Raw genomic sequence first — 6,662 nt, forward strand, 5'->3', positions numbered from 1 at the left:
AAATCCTTAACAGAAAATTGTGTCTAAATATTATTTATTTTAAAAAATGAATCAATGAAAGAACCATATAGAGAATATTCTTTATAATCGTTCTATCAAATCTATGTCATATGTATACTATGGAGTGCAAAATTAAATATGATTAATCTGACATAAGGTACACTTAAAACACTCAAAAAGAAAGAAAGGAAAGAAAAGAGAAGAAAAGAAAAGAAAAGAAGAAGAAGAAAAAAGAGAAGAAAAGCAAAGAAAAGAAAAGGAGGAAAAATACAGGCATGCCTAGAACTGGGAGAAAGTTACAAACTGCCTTAGACAACACCTTGTTTTGTAGCTGTGTTGATTCTGCCCTATTCAGTTATCCAGGTGTGTTTAGTTCAAAGCATTTACTCAGCAAAATTTCCCAGGTAGTGAGAACATTCTGACGTGAGTGATAATGAGATACCTCTGTGATGTGGTTGCCAAAAATGTAACACATGGATCCTGTAAAAGGTAAGTGAAACCCAAAGAAATAAACAACGGTCTAATTTTATGTTTCATGGTTTGTCTATTATACACGAGACAATTCTTAGATACTGAAGGCCAATAAGATAAATTGGTTATTCTTTTTTCTGAAGTGAAAATAATCTTGCTAAGTACAATATCACTAAAGAGGTATGAATTATTTTCAACCTGACTTCATGAATATTTTCTCATTTTGTCCTGATTTTGAAAGATCGTGTAAAATAATTTACAAAATCATAATACAGTTCAATAAGATATTTTTTAAAAATTCTAAAATGGAAAAAGTTTCTTCTTTCTTCTTTCCCTCTAAAATTTCCTTTCTCCCACAATATTAGTGTATTCTTATTCCTTCCATCTCACTACACATATGTTGAAAAAAATCTCAATAACTTTACCATATTTCCAAATAATTTTGAATTTAGAATCAATGCATGAAAATCTTACAAGCAATAAGTTGGACAATCCATTTTTTTTATTTTAAAAATGCTTATTCAATATTTTTATACATCTTTATTGGAGTATAATTGCTTCACAATGCTGTGTTAGTTTCTGTTGTACAACAAAGTAAATCAGCCATAGGCATACATATATCCCCATATACCCTCCCTCTTAAGCCTGCCTCCCACCCTCCCTATCCTACCTCTCTATGTCGTCGCAAAGCACTGAGCTGATCTCCCTGTGCTATGCTGCTGCTTCCCACTAGCTATCTATTTTACATTTGGTGGTGTATATATATGTCAATGCTTTTCTCACTTTTCCCCAGCTTCCCCCTCCCCAGCCCCCATGTCCTCAAGTCCATTCTCTATGTCTGCGTCTTTATTCCTGCACTGCCACTAGGTTGATCAGTACCATTTTTTTTGATTGAATATATATTCATTAGCATACAGAATTTGTTTTTCTCTTTCTGACTTACTTCACTCTGTATGACAAACTCCAGGTCCATCCACCTCACGACAAATAACTCAATTTTTTTTTCTTTTTATGGCTGAGTAATATTCCATTGTATATATGTACCACATCTTCTTTATCCATTCAGCTGTTGATGGACATTTAGGTTGCTTCCATGTCCTGGCTACTGTAAATAGTGCTGCAATGAACATCGTGGTACATATCTCTTTTTGAATATGGTTTTCTCAGGGTATGGGCCCAGTAGTGGGATTGCTGGGTCATATGGTATTTCTATTTTTAGTTCTTTAAAGAACCTCCATACTGTTCTCCATAGTGGCTGTACCAATTCACATTCCCACCAACAGTGCAAGAGGGTTCCCTTTTCTCCACACCTTCTCCAGCATTTACTGTTTCTAGATTTTTCGATAATGGCCATTCTGACCAGAGTGAGGTAATAGCTCATTGTAGTTTTGGTTTTCATTTCTCTAATGATTAGTGATGTTGAGCATCTTTTCATGTGTTTGTTGGCAATCTGTATGTCTTCTTTGGTGAAATGTCTATTTAGGTCTTCCACCCATTTTTTAATTGGGTTGTTTGTTTTTTTGATATTGAACTACATGAGCTGTTTGTATATTTTGGAGATTAATCCTTCATCCGTTGTTTCATTTACAAATATTTTCTCCCATTCTAAGGGTTGTAGTTTCATCTTGTTTATGGTATCCTTTGCTGTGAAAAAGCTTTTAAGTTTCATTAGGTCCTATTTGTTTATTTTTGTTTTTATTTCCCTCTCTCTAAGAGGTGGGTCAAAAGGATCTTGCTGTGATTTATGTCATAGAGTGTTTTTCCTCTAAGAGTTCTATAAGTTCTGGCTTTACATTGAAGTCTTTAAACCATATGGAGTCTATTTTTGTGTATGGTGTTAGGGAGTGTTCTAATTTCATTCTTTTACATGTAGCTGTCTAGTCTTCCCAGCACCACTTATTGAAGAGGCTGTCTTTTCTCCATTGTATACTCTGCCTCCTTTACCAAAGATAAGTTGACCATATGTGCATGGGTTTATCTCTGGGTTTTCTATCCTGTTCCATTGGTCTATATTTCTGTTTTTGTGCCAGGACCATACTGTCTTGATTACTATAGCTTTGGAGTATAATCTGAAATCAGGGAGCCTAATTCCTGCAGCTCCATTTTTCTTTCTCAAGATTGCTTTGGCTATTCAGGGTCTTTTGTGTTTCCATACAAATTGTAAAATTTTTTGTTCTAATTCTGTGAAGAATGTCATTGGTAGTTTGATAGGGATTGCACTGAAGTTGTAGATTGCTTTGGGTAGTATAGTCACTTTCACAATATTGATTCTTCCCATCCAAGAACATGGTATATTTCTCCAACTGTTTATGTGATCTTTGACTTTTTTTTATCAGTGTTTTATTCTGAGTACAAGTTTTTCACCTCCTTAGGTAGGTTTATTCCTAGATATTTTATTCTTTTTGTTGTGATGGTAAATGAGATTGTTTCTTTAATATCTCTTTCTGATTTTTCATTGTTAGTGTATAGGAATGCCAGAGATTTCTGTGCATTAATTTTGTATCTTGCAACATTACCAAATTCATTGATTAGTTCTAGTAGTTTTCTGGTGGCATCTTTAGGATTATCTATGTATAGTATCATGTCATCTGCAAACAGTGACAGCTTTACTTCTTCTTTTCCTATTTGTATTCATTTTATTTCTTTTTCTTCTCTGATTGCCATGGCTAGAACTTCCAAAACTATGTTGAATAAAGTGATGAGAGTGGACATCCTTGTCTTGTTCCTGATCTTAGTGGAAATGCTTTCAGGTTTTCACCATTGAGTATGATGCTTGCTGTGTGTTTGTCATATATGGCCTTTATTACGTTGAGGTAAGTTCCCTTTATGCTCATTGTCTGGAGAGTTTTTATCATAAATTGGTGTTGAATTTTGTCAAAAGCTTTTTCTGCTTCTATTGAGATGATCATATGGTTTTTATTCTTCAGTTTGTTAATACGGTGTATCACATTGATTAATTTGCATATTTTGAAGAATCCTGCATTCCTGGGATAAATCCCACTTGATCATGGTGTATGATTCTTTTAATATGTTATTGGATTCTGTTTCCTAGTATTTGTTCGGGATTTTTGCATCTATGTTCTTCAGTGATGTTGGTCTATAATTTTCTCTTTTTGTGATATCTTTTTCTTGTTTTGGTATCAGGGTGATGGCAGCTTTGTAGAATGAATTTGGGAGTGTTCCTCCCTTTGCAATTTTTTGGAAGATTTTGAGAAGGATGGGTGTTAACTCTCCTATAAATGTTTGATAGAATTCGCCTGTGAAACCACCTTTTGTTTGTTGGAAGATTTTTAATAACAGCTTTAATTTCATTACTTGTGATAAGTCTGTTTATATTTTCTAATTCTTCCTGGTTCAGTCTTGGAAAATTGTACCTTTCCAAGAATTTGTCCATTTCTTTGTGGTTGTCTATTTTACTGGCTATAGTTGTTTGTAATAGTCTCTTATAATCCTTTGTATTTCTGTGGTGTCAGTTGTGATTTCTCATTTTCATTTCTAGTTTTATTGATTTACATCCTCTCCCTTTTTTTCTTGATGAGTCTGGCTAAGGGTTTATCAATTTTGGTTATCTTCTCAAAGAATCAACTTTTAGTTTTATTGATCTTTGCTATTGTTTTCTTCATTTCTATTTCATTTATTTCTGCTCTGATCTTTATGATTTCTTTCCTTCTACTGACTTTGTGTTTTCTTTGTTCTTCTTTCTCTAGTTGCTTTAGGTGTAGGGTTAGAGTGTTTATTTGAGATTTTAATTCTTTCTTGATGTGAGATTGAATTGCTATAAACTTCTCTGTTAGAACTGCTTTTGCTGCATTCCATAGGTTTTGGATCATCCTGTTTTCATTGTCATTTGTTTCTATGTATTCTTTTATTTCTTCTTTAATTTCTTCAGTGATCTCTTAGCTATTACTAGTGCACTGTTATCCTCTATATGTGTTTTTTTTTACAGTTTTTTTTCCTGTAATTGATTTCCAATATCATAGCGTTGTGGTCAGAAAAGATGCTTGATACAATTTCAATCTTCTTAAATTTTCTGAGGTTTAATTTGTGACCCAAGTTGTGATCTATCCTGGAGAATATTCCATGTGCACTTGCGAAGTAAGTGTATTCTGTCACTTTTGGGTGGAATGTTCTAAAAATATCTATTAAATCTGTCTGGTCTATTGTCTCATTTAAAGCTTGTGTTTCCTTATTTATTTTCTGTTTGGATGATCTGTTCATCGGTGTAAGTGGGGTGTTAAAATTCCCTACTATTATTTTGTTACTGTCAATTTCCCCTTTCATGGTTGTTAGCATTTGCCTTATGTAATGAGGTGCTCCTACATTGGGTGCATATTTATTTATAATTGTTAGATCTTCTTCTTGGATTGATCCCTTAATCATTATGTAGTGTCCTTCCTTATCTCTTGTAACAGTTTTTATTTTACAATCTATTTTAATATATGTGAGTATTGCTACTCCAGCTTCCTTTTGATTTCCATTTTCATGTGATATCTTTTTTCATCCCTTCACTTTCAGTCTGTATGTGTCCCTGGGTCTGAAGTGGGTCTCTTGTAGACAGCATATATATGGATATTGTTTTTGTATCCATTCAGCCACTCTTTGTTCTTGGTTGTGGCCTTTAATCCATTTACGTTCAAGGTTATTATCAATATGTATGTTCCTATTTCCGTTTTTTTAATTCTTTGTTTTGGTTTTTTTTTTTGTTTTTTTTTTTTTTTTTTTGTGGGTCTTTTTCTCCTCTTGTGTTTCCTTCCTAGAGAAGTTTCTTTAGTATTTGTTGTAAAGCTGGTTTGGTGGTGCTGAATTCTCTTAGCTTTTGCTTGTCTAAAAAGCTTTTGATTTTTCCGTCAAATCTGAATGAGATCCTTGTTGTGTAGAGTAATCTTGGTTGTAGGTTTTTCTCTTTCATCACTTTAAGTATATCCTCACACTCCATCTTGGCCTGCAGAGTTTCTGCTGAAAGATAAATTGATAACCTTATGGGGATTCCTTTGTATGTTATTTTTGCTTTTCCTTTGTTGCTTTTAATATTTTTTCTTTGAATTTAATTTTTGTTAATTTGATTAATATGTGTCTTGGTGTATTTCTCCTAGGGTTTATCCTGTATGGGACCCTCTGTGCTTTCTGGACTTAGGTGACTATTTCCTTTCTCATGTTAAGGAAGTTTTCCACTATAGTCTCTTCAAATATTTTCTCAGACCCTTTCTTTTTCTCTTCTTCTTCTGGGATCCCTATAATTCAAATGTTGGTGCATTTAGTGTTGTCCCAAAGGTCTCTGAGATTGTCTTCAATTTTTTTCATTCTTTTTTCTTTACTCTGCTCCTTGGCAGTTATTTCCACTATTCTGTCTTCCAGCTCAGTTATTCTTTCTTCTGCCTCAGTTATTCTGTTATTGATTCCTTCTAGTGTATTTTTCATTTCAGTTATTGTGTTGTTCATCTCTGTTTGTTTGTTCTTTAGTTCTTCAAGATCTTTGTTAAACGTTTCTTGTATTGTCTCAATCTGTGCCTCCATTATTTTTCCAATATTCTGCATCATCTTTACTATCATTACTCTGAATTCTTTTTCATGTATATTGCCTATTTCCTCTTCATTTATTTGGTCTTGTAAGTTTTTACTTTGCTCCTTCATCTGTGACATAACTTTTGCCATCTAATTTTGTTTTTGGATGGGTGGGACTGTGTTCCTGTCTTACTGGTTGTTTGACCTGAGGCTTCCAACACTGGAGTTTGAAGGCTGTTGGGTAGAGCTGGCTCTTGGTGCCAATATGCAGACCACTGGGAGACCTCACTCCAATTAATATTCCCTGGGGTCTGAGGTTCTCTGTTAGTCCAGTAGTTCGGACTCAGAGCTCCCACTGCGGGAGCTTCAGCCCAACCCCCAGCTCATGAACAATGATCCCGTAATCTGCACTGGGTTGCCAGAAAAAAAAAGAATACAAATAAGAGAATACCAAAGAGTAAAAAATAAAATTAGACTAGGAAACTAACAGATATGTTAGAAATAATATAAAAATAAAAATATAGATGAAACAACAACTGGAAGGTAAAACAGAACCACAATAGTAAAAAAGAGAAGAAAAAAAAAAGGTGGAAAAGTCCTTGGTTGTGTGAGGTGGGGCTTAGGCAGGGGCGGGGTTTAGGCAGTGGGCAGGGCCTATACTTAGGACCCACAGGGCTGGAAAAGGCCCT

This window comes from Neophocaena asiaeorientalis, unplaced genomic scaffold, assembly GCF_003031525.2.
Source record: "Neophocaena asiaeorientalis asiaeorientalis breed wild unplaced genomic scaffold, Neophocaena_asiaeorientalis_V1.1 scaffold445, whole genome shotgun sequence".
NCBI lineage: Eukaryota > Metazoa > Chordata > Mammalia > Artiodactyla > Phocoenidae > Neophocaena > Neophocaena asiaeorientalis.